This window comes from Rhea americana, unplaced genomic scaffold (genome assembly GCF_003343005.1).
Source record: "Rhea americana isolate MKP2758 unplaced genomic scaffold, rheAme1 scaffold_30, whole genome shotgun sequence".
Taxonomy (NCBI): domain Eukaryota; kingdom Metazoa; phylum Chordata; class Aves; order Rheiformes; family Rheidae; genus Rhea; species Rhea americana.
Genome location: NW_028186424.1, coordinates 1126788 through 1142261, shown reverse-complemented (window position 1 = coordinate 1142261; position 15474 = coordinate 1126788). Strand labels below are relative to the sequence as shown.

Sequence of the window (15474 nt, the reverse complement as noted above, 5' to 3'; positions counted from 1 at the left end):
GATCTCTAAGTAAATCAAAACACAAATTCATTTTGTAGCACAGTGTTTTAGTAGGTCTTCTCCTCTGAAGGTCTTCTGATTTGTCAGGAATTATCCCTTTCCTCTGGCTGTGGGTTAACATGCCCTTACCTCAGCGTGTGTAGTTAGGTGCTGAGTACCTAGAGTGGGCGCCYGCTGCAGAGTGCTCATAAACACTTATTTGTCAATATATATGTGTGAGTATGTGTATAGCCATCCTGTTTCCTAAGGTTATTTCACAACAGACTGCATGCTTGTGGGGTTTCTTGTTTGTTTGTATTTATAGTCACTTAGTAATTTCAGAATGAAGATTGTGTTGCTCTTTTAGTAGCCATAAAGATAACTTAGAAGCTTATGTAGCCCTTTCTTCTTGGAAGTGTCTTTGCAATTATTATTGACTAAAACCTTAGACTCAACACCACAGTATAAGGTTGTGGTATGTCTTAGTACAGATGTTGCTTGCTTTTATTTCAGCCAACCCCCTTTTTTTCTCCTCGTRTTCCTCTGTGCCAAGTTTTTTGTCTTTGTTTTTTTTGGGATTTTTTTCTGTTTTCTCTCCTTATTTGTACTTTGCATGTGTTTTTGTTTTTTTTTTTTCCTGTGGTTTCGTAACATTAAAAAGCTACCTGCTAGTACAAATTATGAGTTYCTATGAGTTTAGAGGCTCTGTAAAGATAGACATGGTGTTTTCCTAGTTGAATACAGTTTTGCAAGTAGTGGCATCTTGTTAAACAGGTGAGTTAGCTTGGAGACAGAAGTGGACTGTTGAATTTTCATATTTTGAGGTGTGTTACTGGTTTGCTCTATGGCCTTAAAATGTTCACTACTTTGAGTCTCTTCTTTCCCCTTTGTCTAACATCCAAGCTTTTGTATGTCCATGCAGGGCGCAGGATGAGCTTTGAGTTTGGCCGAGTCTCCCAGATCGTTCCCTTATAGATCGGGGGAAAAGGGGCGGGGGAGAAGCTTTTTATCACCCATATTAACCTTGGTTAGGATAATGCATCCTAACCATAATTCATGTGTTGCATTACACAGTTGCTTAGCTCCCCCCAATCAGATCAGATCAGATCGTCTACWCCTGACTAATAATAATGATTTTGCAAGAGTAAGCATCAACTTGGGCCAGTGTGCTACAGGCCCTAAATGTGTGTAATTCTGACAGSTTTCTGGCATTGCTGCYAAGGAGTGTTGCTAGATAAAGAGAGATTTATGAAAACCCCTGTGAGATGCTGATAAGAGGAGCATGTGGTAAGTTACGGGTGGGTTATTGGGTTGTGGGTGCAGCTGGAAGAAGGGGAGGATAAGAAGAATGTGTAATTTTACTTTTTCTGCGGGACAGGAGAAAGTTACTTTGCCAGGAAAAGTCACATGCATTACTGTTCGAGATTTTGGAGGGGGCTCTTGTTAAAATATTGGCAATGTGTCATTGCATTACCTTTTGTTTTCTTGACAGTAAAAGTTAAAACTGCTGTGAGTAATACTTTGGTTTCTGGCTGTGAATTAAGAGCCAGGTTCCAGTTTTGTTTAAATGAGGTGCTACAGGGGATCTGTGGGCAAAAGTATTTGGAGGAAACCAGTAACACTGCAGATTATAGTCTGGCTAGATTGGTAGGTGCATCCAAGAACCAGTCATACATTTGGTTAGAGAACGGCATTATTTTATGTTTTGTTAATAAGATACTACTCTTCAAAATCAAAACTTCTGTAAGTGTTGCCCTTTCATGTTCAGTTATATACATCCTTCAAAAAGGACCTTGAGGCAAGGAGTAATGCTGTTCCGGAAAACCTTTTCTTTATCGTAGACGATGAAAAAAGTTCTAAAGTTAAAGTTTTTTAAATTATAAGAAATTTATTTTTAAGCAGCAGGTATCTAAACAGCTTGCTTTTTTAAAAAAAAAAAAAACAAAAAAAAAAGGAAAGCTAGAAAGTAGTAGAGCCAGTGTAAAGGGGGTTTCTGATGACTTCAGAATTGTTAACTTTAGTTTATGGGCAGTTACTATGCTTTCAGAAATTTCAAGCTTTTAAAAAGCTTAATTGTCTCTCTTTCTATTTTTCATTTATATCTCCATTCATTGTGTAATAGGGAACAGTTGGTTTTAGAATATAGTAAGTTTTCTAGTCACAAATAAGGCAGAAATTATTTTTTTCTCATATGTTCTGACAATTTCTTAGTAATGAGATTAAGGTAGGCTCAGAAAAAACTAGCATATGCAAGTAATATGCTAGCTAGAAGTGCCACATAGTCGACTATCATATTATCTGCAGAAATTAGACACAGAAGTGGTCTGTTAAACCTTTTGATGAGGATTGCCTTCTATTGTATATTTTTCACAATTTTATTAGATATGTTGGGCTGTTACTGCTTCCTAGAGGAAATAATTTCAATCTATTGTGATATGAAATTTTTTCTAGGCTTTGGGCTATGGTATTTTTTTCTTCTTTTTTTCAAATTTTATATTTTGAAGTATATCTATATTGCCTCTTGTGAACCTGGTCAGTTGTTTTTCCTACTTATTGGAAGCACAATAGATACTAATGCTCCCTTAGTTCTTATTTAACTGAGCTATAAATATTTAATTATTTTAACTTCAACATCCTTTGTGAGTCTGCAGATTGCTGCAATGTTTCATGCAACCTTGTGAATACTCCTATTCCATAGTGAGTACTCTATTTTGTTTCTGGTTTTTTTTGACCGTATTGTGATTTCAGAGCTATGCTGAAATAAAAATGTTTTTCACTTTGTGATTATTTCTTCTGTTGTCATTCCTAAGCTCTTGTTATATGAAAACTCAAAAAAAAAAAAAAAAAAAAAAGTTGGTGCTGTCTCCGTATTGGCCTCACAATGTTGTAGTAGTTTCTCATGATTATTTATATCATTAAAAATGTTTCTTGCATTTAATTTCAGCTTCTTTTAATGACTTTTCTCTTACTGATTGATACATCTTGAGTAAAATTAAAATACACAGGAATCTGAATGCTTTGTTCAAATTGGTTAAGTGAGTATGATTAAGCTGAAAGAAGTAGCCCATCAAGTAAACTCTAATGACTGCCTACAAAGCTGTCTGTTGAATTAAAAAAACAGAAACCCAACTTTCATTTGCAATAGCAGTGTTCTGATTTTCATTAAATAAATTATGTTTTACTCTATTTTGTTTAAACTCGAGATTAATTTCTATGGTTACAGGGGATATAAATCTCTAGATTGCTTTTAAAAGGGATTGTTTATTCAGAACGGGGTTGACAGCCTCTCCATAAGAGAAGCTATTACTTATTTTCTGAAGTTTAAATGCTTAAAAATATTTGTAATGGTACCCCAAAGGCATCATAAAAATGTAAAATAATTATACTTGAAAATAACTAAAATTACAGGAAATAGATTTAAAAAAAACTTACTGAGACTCATAGCTTAGAGGGAGAAGAAAATAGTGTCTTAATTCACAGCTGAATTCTTGTCAAGAGTTGCTGCTTTCACTGATTAAAAATACACTTTTGAATTGACAGCATTACTCACATGTGAAAGAATAACATTGATTTCCCGTTTTAATTATAGCTAGAACTGATCTTACTGCCCCTGAATTTTGAAAGTACTTCCTTGGGAGATATTTCTGCATGACTATCTACTGTAATTTCCTCAAGGAGAAATTGCTCCCTCTTCTTCCCCTTGCCTTTTTTTTTTTTTTTTTTTTTTTTTTTTTTTTTTTTTTTTTAAGGCTGATATCCCTGGTCAGAACTCATTTTTAAAACAAAAAGGAACAAAGTAAGGTGCCTTCGTGCTCAACGAGGATTTCAAGCCACCTTGTGCTCCGATAAGCTTTTGGCCTTTGCTGTGGAGTTGAAACCTGTCACAATTTGCCTTAATCGCTGTTTAAAAGGCACTTCTGCTACCTAAGATGGGGGTGGCTGGAGGGAACAGTAATATCAACAAACTTGATGGTTTCCATCAGACTCTCTCTTACTATCCCTGTTTGGTATGTTTGTATGTTTTATTTATGGTTTTGCTGTTGCTGTTTTCCTCACCTCAGTTTAGCCAAAGTTGCCGCCGTTGCAGGGAATGGTGGAAAGGAGTTATTTTCCCCAGGGYTGAAGAAGGGATTTTGTTTGTTTCTTTGTTTTTTTTCCCTTCATTTGATAAGAGACGATGTCATTGCCTGATGTAGAGACTTTGTGTACATTTACCGAAGGTCTGAATAGCCTCTGGAAGTGCTTCTCTCATTGTCTACTTAAGGAATTGGGGTGACTAGGCAGCCTGGTAGGTTCCTAAGGTTTAGGATAGATGAATCTAGGTCCTGGAATTTCCTGTTGCATTGTGCAGGGGGAATTTTAAAACCTTTTTCTTAACTTTTCTGCTGATACCGTAAAGAACTTGCTAGGATAAAAATCTTTAGACAAAGATCTGTATACAATCTTTTTCATGTACAGAATTACCTCCTTTTCTAGCACATCTGTTTACTCACTGTTGCCCTTGATCTGTGCATGTTTTTTAGGTAAGGCATCATAACCTCTTCATCTCAGACTGCACATTTTCTTTGTCCAGTCCTTTTTGTGATTTCGTGGAGAAGAAATTGATTATCTGACACAAATGATAAAGCAAAAGCATCAAAAAATATTACATCTGCATAACAAATGGAAGGTATTGAAATGCAATGAAAGGATTTTTGTACTAAGAACGGTATTGTATTGATGATGGAAATCCAGAAAAATGACAGTGACACAAAATGCTGCTGAAACCCCAGAGCTGTGTTTGACAAATTGGTAGGATTTTGAGACAGAGTGAAGTGCTGTGTCAGTTAGGTGCTGTGACACTATATAGGTGTTTTGCTTTAAATACACTGAAAGTGTAGTACTCAAATGGAGACGGCCTGAAAGAAGTGTGGCACTGAAGAAAGATACTAAGTAATATCACTGGTATCCTATGAACAGCTGCACCACAGGTTAATATTTCTGGAAGAGTGATGTGTAGCGTGCAGTAACGTATTTGGTTTGTACCTGGGTTGTTATCTTGTGGTTTTAAAAAGCTAAAATACTTCCATGATTCAGAATGAGGAAGCTAATAGTGAAAATCTTGCAGGACAGTATAAATGAGAGAAATTGCAGTTATAGGTACTTCTGATGTACTTCTGGACGGACTGTTACAGGCAGTGTAACAGTTAAGAGTTTCGGTGGCCCACTGGTCTTTCCGCAGTAGCGTGAAGACTGACCATTTCGAGTTGGTGATGGTGGTGGTTGTTTTCTTTTTTAACATACACTGAGGACTACATTGTAGAAGTCTTATATCCCAGAGATGCCTTACAGTTGGATTTGTTTCGATATAAAATGCCAYGGGCTAAAAGCCATTCGCTTAATGCTTTCGTTAATGTTCTTCCTTYGGGCGGTGTTGTCGTCTCACGGCCGCGCGCTCCTGTTGGGCGCCGCGTGTGCGTTCGTGCCCCCCGTAACCACCTGCTCGTACGGTTTGGAGATACAGCTCTACTTTTACTGAAATTAGCGCTCTAAACGTGCAGCAAATTCCATGGGAACTAATGGCCGCCTCGGTGTKTTCGTGGTGAGGACCTGCCTCTGCCACGACTCGGGCAGAGGGAGTAAGCCTGCACGGCTGATGCCAAAYGCTTAGCTGCTTTTGTGCCCTGTGGTGACTTGTGCCGGAGTTGATTCAATTCGGAGCCTGGGTTAAGCATGTGCACGGGTAAGTCTCTATGAATTGTACTGTAAAAACTTGCATTCTGAATTTCGTAATGATATTCAGGTAGAGTAACCTTTTATTACCGTATGTGTACTAAATGAGACTGGGAACGTTTTTATATTGTAAAACGTATTTGAGTCAAGAATACTTAACACTAAATGGGTTTAGACTGTGAGATCAAGTGATGAGAAAAATCTCTCAGAAAGACACTAGCAAAGTTGAAKGCAGTTACTGAAATGTAACTGGAATGTTTTGAACAGCAATAGTAAAGGCCAATTATTACAAATATGCATTTTGACCAGTTTACTTTTATCTCTCAACCAAAACATTCCCCACAATTGTTGTGGGGTTTATATTTTAGTCAATGAGGTTTTGGATGACTGTGTGAAAATATAAACGTTAAGGAAAGTTATGATTAGAGTTGGACAATAAACAAGAAAAAGGGAAATGGTAAGTTTTATTAAGATCAGATGTTGCTTTTTTGTTGAAAGTGTTTGTTGCCATAGGGAGAATAAATGAAGACTAGTTAAATAAAAACATGTAGCATGATTTTACCGTTTAGAAAATCTACTTTTATTTTTTTTTCTATAGGTCATCTTTTGTTCCTTTTGATCCTTTACAGATCTCTTTCAGAATATTTACATTCACTTCTATAGAGGCAGATATCAAACCAGTGTATTCCTGCAAGGCTTAAGAAAACAATAACAAAATTAATATAGCCCTCTTTATCTGAAATTACACATGTATTGCAGTTTTGTGATTCAGAATAGAAACTTCAATGTTTCTAGGTACTTATCCTATTAAATGGCTATGAAATTATACACTGTGATAATTTCAATCTTTAAAAAATTCAGTAGCTTCAAAATAGTTTTCTGTACAGTTGGAGTTTGCTGTAAATAATACGCACATTTTAAAAAAACGCARCAATCCCACCTCCAAATAACACCCCAATAAAACCAAAATCTRGTGATAATACTGAGTGATTTCAGTGTTTATTATGGTCAGTGGGGAACTGGAGCTTTCCAGCTGTTAGGTTTTAGTTTTGCTTTACGCTTATTAAAAAGTTTTAAAATCTTTGGCATAGAAATGGTATGTGATTGTGCCAGAAAATTCCAGAAATAGTCTTTTCATCATGTACTGGGCCAAATCTTACCCATGCATCAATAAGCTATCCTTAAGAAATATATAGCCAGATAAAATTTGAAACTTTGGTCTGATAGTGAGTTGTTTATCACCATTTTTTTCAGTTTATATAATAAACAATGAATAAAAATCAAAATGGTCAAGTCCACATTGGAAGTGTTCTTTAAAGGTTGAATATTTAGAATGTGAACTAAGAGAAGTAAAAACCAAGATGAGTTAGAATTTTCAAACTGCAGGCAGTACATATAAATAAATGCATAGTAAAACAGGAATTAAAGTATGAAAAATGTTTCCAGTAAAACTAAGCCTTTTTTTTTCTTGCTGTGCAAGACTGCTTTTTTAATCATTCATTTTTGCCAGTTTGATATTAAACAAAATGCAGCATTTTCTACTGTTGATCAGACATTAGGAAATGGAGTTTGCTGCTTAATGCAGCTGAGAAATACTGTATTTCTTAATAGTGGCTGAATGCTGTTTGTGAAATTCTGCAAATAGGTGCTGTCTTCTACTATCTGATGGTGGCTAATGCAAATTTGGTAGTGATTGCCTTAAATCTTATTTGTCTTACCCAAGCAGAAAATAATGTATTATTTTAAATTAGAAAAACATTTCAATATTAAACACCTGAAAAATATTTCTAATCTTTTCTAAGTTATGTACCATCTCTACCTTGGAAGAGTCAAAATGCCTTGAGCTTTGTTTTCATGACTTTCAGAAAAATTCATTTGATTCTGAACATCTCTACACCTACATACCATGCACTTACTAATTTAATGCATGCCTTGGTTATCGTAATTGCTTTGCTTTGAAAGCAAGGTAACTAATAAAATGCAACTTAAACTTTTCCCTGCACATTGCTGCTGGTGTAACCTATGTGCAGAGGTAAAGCAGCAGCTGGACTAAGTAGCAGTTTTCCGGAGAGGCGAGGTAGCCAGGCTGGCTGTCTCTGGCCCTCCGCTCGCCCGGCTGAGGGCCCGGCCACCCCCGTGCCGTTGTTTAGATATTATTTGCGCTTTTGGGTTTCAGATTGCAGGAGCAATTGATCTGCGTGACCTGTTCTAGTGGCTGTAACAGTCACAGTGGAAACTTAAACCAAATGTATACCCTCSAGAGACAGATCATCTGAGAACTGGCCAGTTGTCATTTGGAGGCTACGTAATATTCCTCTGCAAGTAAATCCAAATAGGACAGCACCACCTAACGGACTAGAAATAAGTAACCGTCAAAAACTTCCTGTTTTCACACTACTAAGGAAATTTGGAGCTGAAGCTGAGCATTTGAGTTTAATCTTTGTTGCTTGCCGTTGTAGYGGGGAATTATATCGTTTAGTCTTTTGAAGGTTCTAATTTCTGAAATGTGTATGTAGAAGTCCAGCTAATAGTACGGACAAAGTTTTGTTTGCGCTTAGGCACCAATCCTGCAGAAACCTGTGTGAATTCGTTAGGCCTGTAGTGCTCAAAATAAAACACAAATGGAAGCTGTGTGGAATCTGGGCTTTCATATGTAAATTTTTTTAAAAGTTCATAATTCCTATTAAATCCAAGGTAGTTCTTAGTGAGAAAGTTCTCCATGTGAGTCAYTTCCATATCAAACCCTTCCAAATTAGTCTGTCTTGACTCTAATAATCTAGGTAAGAGCCCACATTTATTTTAAAATATGTTTGATATAAACTGGTTTTGTATTTATAGTATCCTGTTCACTAGATTTCATTGCAGATTTCAAGAAACACTTGCCTTTGTTGCATGCACTAACCGTGGAAAAGTTCAGCTAGAAAATGAGAATTTTTATGCTAGATGCTTAGAAACAGGCTTTTTGCAATTAAAAAAAATAGTTTTTTATTATGTCCGTTGCCACATCTCCTAGTACTACTGAGACTAAGGGGTTTTTAAGTTTGAAACATACAGTCCCTGTACATCTGGTAATTTCATCTGAAATATGCAGTGGATATGTTAAGATGCACTGTGCATATAGGATTTAAAAACAACRATAACTACATTGATATTAATATTACAAGAACAACAATCTAAAATTTTCTATTCTTTTGAAAAGTATTTGTAAAATATTGAGACATTTTCATGAATCTATAAAAGGGATTTATTCAGACAAGATCTTTGAGGATCAGGCTTTTTTACGCATATTAAAAAATCAAACATAAAACATTATTTTTTACTTTGTTTTTTTTTTTTTTTTAGTCAATAAGACACTTCCATCAGTAGTCTGTGCCAATACTGCTGAATCAACAAATGCAGTGTCTCTTACAGCTTTTACAAAAGTCTATCTATTATGTTTTGCTTTTAAGTGTTTTAAAGTTTTCTTCAACAAAGTACACTTTTGAAAAATTCAAAATTAAAATATAGTACAAAGTGTACCATTCGGACTATAGCAGTAAATAGTTTTGTGTTGCTCTAATAGAAGAGTGAACTCGATAAAACGCTGTGTTTGTTCRGTGAAAACGACCATTCAGCGCTGGAGAATTCTTCCTACAATATGTCACGGGAACCTACCCCAATCATTTTAATCGTAAACAATGCTGCTGCTGCTTGCGGTGGTTAAACGTATGCAAATTGGAACCTACTGTTTCATGAGTGATCAATTCTTTGTTGTGAGTGGAAAGAAATGTATATATTGCTAAGATACTGAAAGAAACATCATTGGGGTCTTTGTTCTAGAGCGTATGCTGTTGCTCCTTTGTAGGGAATGCTTTCCTGTTTCTTTTTTTATTTAAAAATATATCCTGCTCTAAGTCGTAAGAAAAATCTCCAAACAGAAGAACATCCAGCATTTCTGGTGAAGGCCACAAGTATAAGTAGAGCCGTGCGTGCCACCTGCGGTAGCAGATGGCAACCATTCACAGCTTCTTTTTGTGTTGAACTTGCATTAGATGCAATATTTGCTTTTACATTTTAATAAGAGTTGCTTAAAAACCTGTAATGTCAACAAAACAGATATATGCATTAAAGATCTTGTCAACAATGAAGATAAATTTTTAGAAGTGCACACTGACACCTAAAGTAACTTTGAGAAGTTACCTTACAGAGTTTAATGTGAATGTACAGAGAGYATTTTTTTACTTGCATAAATGCTGACATTTTTGTTGCCACCGAGTGGATGGTTGCTACTTCTTCACTCCAAATCAGGTTTTCACTACCAGTACTGCGCTTGGGAGTTTGTAAGTATCACCAAGATCTATGCGCTTGATTTTATGATTCTTTAGAATTCAGTTTGTTGAAGAATCACATTTGAAAGTTGCTGTAATGCTCTAGAATTACTATTTTTCCTTTTTCTAGAATTACTATTTTCCCTTATTTTTAATTTAACTTTTTTGTAATCCTACAGCAAATAGCTTAGCAAAAGGTAAAACAAATTCACTACAAAGTTTGATTGGTTGCAAAGATTTATYGTCCCAATAAGGACAGGCTTCTAACTGCTTTTGGTTGAAATTGTTGGTCTTGATCTTGTGGTGCACTTCTTATATGAGATAATTATAACATGCTGCAACAACAGAAGCAAGTTACTTTGATGCATACTACTTCAGATGTACAAAAACTCCCTTTTTTTTCTGGGTTATTCTTTTCTAAAGGTAGTAGGCTGAATAAGCTCATAGATGGTTCTAACAAGTACCAGAGTTTATGCAGGGTAATTAGGCAGGAGCATGTGATTGGGAGTGAGGGGCAGCAAGCTGGATGGTAGAAGAAATTGAAAGCCTTCTGCTTTGTGGAGGAAGAAGCTCCTGCAGTGGTTCACCTTATCTTGTAGATCCACAGCTTGGACTCCAGATCTTCATTTTTCTAGATGGGTATTCTTGTCTTTAAGCTAGAGTTGTGCTCTTCACTGCTAATTCTTGATGAAATAATTTATTCTGTATTCCCTTTTGCAAACTGATGAAATGGGAAAATGTTCTCAAAACACAACACCTCATTCTGATGAGGACAGTTCCTGGAGATGAAAGATACGGCTTTAAAACTTTTCAGGCTGTGGGTTGCAAAGAAGAGTGATCGTACTGCTGCTTTTGGTGCTGGTACCACTGGTAGAATGACTGTGGCTTTGGCTGTTGGCAGAAAGGAGATGCTTATGCGTTGTAGAGTCTGATATTGGCAGCTGTGGCCAAGATGTCAGGCTTTATAACTTTCTCTGTTTCCTGTTGACCAGTTTATACTGCCACATACTTAAGTTTGAGCTTTATGAACACCATAATGATCACTGCTGTCATGTATGATTTCTACAAAAAATTAGGCCTTTAGTTCCTAATTCAACTTTTCTCAAAGTGTAGTACCTCATGTAAGAAACCGCAGTCCAAATACTGTTTACAACTGGAGCTGCTGAAGCCTCTAACTTTTGTATCTGAGCTTTAAGTTATCATTTTAAATTTCTTGAGTTATAATTAAATAWACCTTCTTTGATGGCAGACCTATCTTAGGAAGTGCCCTACTGGTGCTATCCAACTGGTTCTGTCCATTGGGTTGATACAGGTATTTGGGGGGCTGAATGAAAAAACAGATCATTTATATTAGTTAGCTTTACATAACCATTATTACCCGCCTTTCCTAAAGATTAATTTAGTTTAAATCTTTGTAGTGTTGTGGTTTATGGAGCTCATACTCAAGGCAGTGCCAAACAGCAGAGTGTGGGCAGGGGTGAGGAAAAGTCTGAGATATTGCAAGTAATCYTCATTGTCAAAAGGAGTGTAGCCTTTAGTATCCTGGTAGTAAGTACATACTTGAAAACATGTTCTTAGTATAAAAAATGTTGACAGTATTGGAAGAAAATGTAGTTCATTCCMATGTTTTTCATAAAGCTGTCAGTTATGTTCAGAAGTTCCTACCAATAAAACTTTAAGTATTGCAACTTTAAGTGCTGCAACTATGAAGGGCATCTGTTTAAGCCCTCCTATCCCTTCAGAGGAGAAAGGGGAATGTTTCTTTATTTGAAGGTTGGAAGAGAGGCTCATTTSTCTGCTCCAGTCTTTCAGAGAGGAAGAAAGCTAATTTCCAGAGGCAGAGGATTGAAACCATGACAAGAAGCCACTACACGGATGTGTGCTTAGTCTTCAAATTGCCTTCATCCATTCTCGTGAAGGTTGTGTAGACTGGTGGCAAAATCATTTTGAAAATGACATTTACAACAAATGGGAAGTTGCAGTTGTGATGGATGTGTGAATGGAGTGAAAAATGGTTAGGCTGAAATGCAAGTGAGATTTAAGATTGCTCCAGGTCGACTTGAAAGAGTAATTAGAGAAGATATAAAAAAATTAGCACAAAAAGGCTACAGGGAGAAAAAAGGAGAGAGAGAGAGGGAGGGAGGGAGGCTGATCAGTCAAGAAAACTGTTGCAGAAGGGAAGGCTTTGTATGGATAAAGTCAGGTTTGCCACATTTCACAATAAGTTAACTAATACTGATGAAAAAAACAAACCTTAAAATATTCTCTAGCTATGTAAATAAAAGGAGAAATAGCAAAAAAGTAGTTTTGTYGTGCAGATGGAGTACAGAGTAAGGATAGTATGGTCTCCAAACTAACTTAATACTTTCTCTGTTTTCAGTAAGGAAGAAGCCATGGCCCAGCAGGGTAAAGGTGAGATATGTACTAGGAACCAGAGTGTGGAAGTGGAAATTCATACAAATAAGATGGAGGCTAAATCTGAGACTTTTAATGCAGGCAAATCATGGTTATTAAATAATTTCTAGGCAGAGTTCAGAAAAAGTGAGTTTGAGAAATCACAAATCTGAAGGTAGTTGTTTTTAACAAAAATTCATTGAGTTGGAGATGGTACGATCTGATAAGAAGACAGCAAATTTAATGGCTGTATTTGTCAGCAGAGGAGAACTAATTACGGCATCAGCAGACCTTTTAGTCTGACACACAAATATTCAAGACTTCAGAAAAGATTTTAAGGGGGAAAAATAGGTAAATATTATGATTATAATGCAGTATGACTTACTATCTCACTAAAGATAGAATGTGTTCTACTGTCTTGATACTTTAAGAAAATCTACATTGATCTAGTAAAACTTCCTGGTGAGGGAATGCTGAGAGGGAGGAGAGAGGTGCAAGATACGTTGCCGGAAGCGCTGAACGACTCTGAGATCTGGAGTTTTGAGGGAGAAAATAGAAATTGAACAGTAGAATATACAGTTAGGGACCAAAACCAAGAATACAATAGAGAGTAATAAATGAAAATGATGGAAGAAAAGATATTTCCATCTCATGCAAAGTATGAACACCAGTGTATGCACCTCTCATCATTTACCTTGGAAAAGGTTCGATGCGAACTAGAGCAAATGCAAAGAAAAGTTATGAGAATGATTAGGGAGCTTCAGAAGTATCTTATGAGTAGAAACCTTTTTTGTTCTTTTGGGGCTTACAAAGGTTATGGGGAGGTAGGATTAGGGTCTGTAAATGCAAAAGCACACATGGAAGGATGAAGAGTTCTTAACTGAAAGAACTGTTTTGAGACAAGAACAGATGGATGGAAGTTAGTAATTAGTAAACCTGCAAATTAAAAGGTYCTTATTCGTAATAATGGGCAGTAAGAGTCTAATACAGCCGTTCAATTGGAACAGGAATATACTTTATTATCTTTAGAATGAAGCATGATAACTTCATGAAGAATATATAGTGTGCTTGTGATAATCCGGAGTAAATACAGATTGATGAGCCTGGAGGTTTCTTCACAATTTTTGTTTGTATCTTCATGGATATTTGAGTCTGTAGAAGATGAAGCACTGTACCCAAAACATTGGCTAGCTGTTTGATAAAAACAGCTTTCTATTTATTTAACCTAGYGAGACCTTACTTCTCATGAAATTACTTAATTATTTTCATATGGTAAAGAGAAATTTAAGTCAAAACTATGCCAGTAGCTCATGGTAAGAAAAGGCAGAAGAGATACAGCATCAGCACAAGATCACAGARGTTGCTGTTAAGGTTTGAGGGAAAGTAGAACAAGAAGTTTCACTTCTGATGCAAATCTTGGGAACTAAGAGCTTGATGCAAGTATGGGCATAATAGTGTCATTCTAAATTCATGAAAATAGCTTTACAAATGAAGGAGAGGCAAAGTGGGGTCAGTGCAATTCAAACACACGATGACAATTTTAGCCTAAATAGAATGCTCTTTGTGACTAGATGAATTAATTACTGTAAGACAGTGTTCTTGCTTGTCATTCTGATTCTTTCTGCTTGTTAATCACTCCTAAATTGTAGCTATTRCAATATTAAGATTTATTACTTATATATTTTTGCTAATTTATGTTTGAACTTAATGTTTGTTTGCATATTAATGTAAATATTTTAAGTGTCTCTTATTTTACATTTCTACTCTTTGTATTCTTTTGTACTTTTTTTTTCTGCCTATTAAGTGTTATTGTTCTATTGAAACACTGTATGACTGTTTTGAAATGTTTTGCTTTTGGAGTCAAGCTTAATATACGTCTTAAGCAAATATCACAGCATGCCAAGTCTGAGCTGAGGAAGAGATTGGGTATGTGAAAAATAAGCTCCAGTGGCAATGAGAGGGGACATCTGTAGAATGGTTTAATTGACTCTTTGTGCCGCAATGATTTTGAGCAGTGATTTAAGTATTGCTCTTCTTACTGCTTATGACAGTGGTAAAAAATGTGCAGAAAACTTCGAATCTACTGAAGATGCTAACAAAAGTGTTTGATACGAATGGGAAGGCATTTCACCCTCTGTTAATCATATGAAAGACTTTAAACATGAAACCTGGGAAAATTCTGCTCTGACACCGTGAGTTGTAATAAAAAGGAAATGGAGCAAAAGATAATAGTGAAATGYATGCACATATATTTGCAAAAAGGAAACACTTTTTATTGTACAAATCATTGAGGTCTTACTAAGTATGTTTTTCCTCTTATTTTTTTCAAAGAGCTGCTGATCTTTTGAAAAAATAATTGGGGGAATTAATCTTCTATTTATYCAAACTATTTTGTAGTCTTTCTCTGTGGCTTTTTGTTTGTTTAATTACAAGGAACATTTGCATGAAAATAGGATTTTAAGACTTGAGCAGCCTCTGATGTTTTTTCCCAGATACGTGCAGTAAACTACATTTATTGTTTTTGTAAACCAAAACAGCTATTATGTAAAATTCCTTGCATGCTTTTTTCTTTTTTACACTGAATTATTAATAAATATTAGAGAATATGCTGTAGGAAAGTTCCCCCTTGCCCTTGAAATAAGGTACCAGTAATATATGTTATTTTCCCCCCTCTTGTGTGTCTCTCTTTCAAGACTTCCTAAAGAAGTCATATTGGTAGACATCTCATTCTGGGGTTAATTCAAATTAGACTTCTGTAGTTTCATCCATTTTCTAAGATAAATAGCATCCTATGCTACATCAGATCTTTTACATTAAACTAAAGTTTTCAAAAATTTTTTGAGATTTTTAGGAGTTTTTCATCTTTCCATTTAAAAGGGTCTTTGGAGCAGCTTTTRTTAAGGGAAGCAAATACATTTACAGGAAAATGTATCTGTAATGAAGTGCAAATCCAGAATCTATTAGATATGGATATTTCCTCCAGGAATGATTATCAGATGACAGAGAAACTGCTTGAGGTCAGGCACAAACTGTTCACTGTCYTGCTGCAAAAATAGAAAAGAGGGGCACAGCGTGTTGCTCT

At 35.9% G+C, this 15474-nt stretch overlaps 1 protein-coding gene across 1 annotated transcript in view; it reads left to right on the top strand.

Moving 5' to 3' along the window:
• The window catches only part of STX18 (syntaxin 18), a 66166-nt gene that overhangs the window by 18342 nt on the left and 32350 nt on the right, over positions 1-15474 (top strand). The window lies entirely within an intron of this gene.